We start from the raw sequence: 816 nt of genomic DNA on the forward strand, positions 1-816 counted from the left end.
GCCACTCTTAAAAATTAAAAGATTTAGTGAGTGAAAAAAAATAAGGGGTAGGAAGTTATTAAATTGAATGAAGCGCGAGGTTGATGGGGTAAATAAAATAGAAAAAGAGTGGAGAGTAATAATCTTGTTTTAAAAGAATGAGAGTATGTAGAAACTACTTATTTTTTTAGTACTAATTGCTCAAATATATCCATCGTTTTAATCTCTTCCACAAATTTTTATATTTTTAAGTACTAATTGGATTAAACAAAATTCAAATTGAAAATGTTTTATAAAATTAAATTGTATTGAAACACATAATATAATCATTTTAAGATATTAGTAACTGTGTTAAGATATTAGTAACTACATGCTAAAAGTTTGAATTAATTTAAAAATAAAAAATAAATTGATATTATTTAAATCGTAAATTTTTTTAATAATAATTCACATATTTCCTTTACAGTGTAAACAAGATATTTTTTTCAAACTCTATATATCTGGTTGCAAATGAGATAAAGCTAAATAAAATTATGACTTATCTCGTTTACGCTGTACATAAGATAAATAATAGAGTAATTATTTAAATTAGTCCCCGAAGTTTTTAAGATCGAATACTTTAGTCTCCCAACTTTTTAAAAATGCAAAACAACTTCCTCAAGTTTAACTCCAGCAGACAAATCAATCGCTGGTCTTTTTCTGTCAATGACAAATGAAAAAAGCTGACATGGAGGCATGAACACAAACATATGGCACTTAGTTATCCACGTGTGCAATATGACAAATTAGTCCCTAGGCTTAGGACTTCAAAATTTTATAGTTCTTTCTACATTTTCC

This window comes from Arachis ipaensis, chromosome B01 (assembly GCF_000816755.2).
Source record: "Arachis ipaensis cultivar K30076 chromosome B01, Araip1.1, whole genome shotgun sequence".
In the NCBI taxonomy this organism is placed as follows: Eukaryota; Viridiplantae; Streptophyta; class Magnoliopsida; order Fabales; family Fabaceae; genus Arachis; species Arachis ipaensis.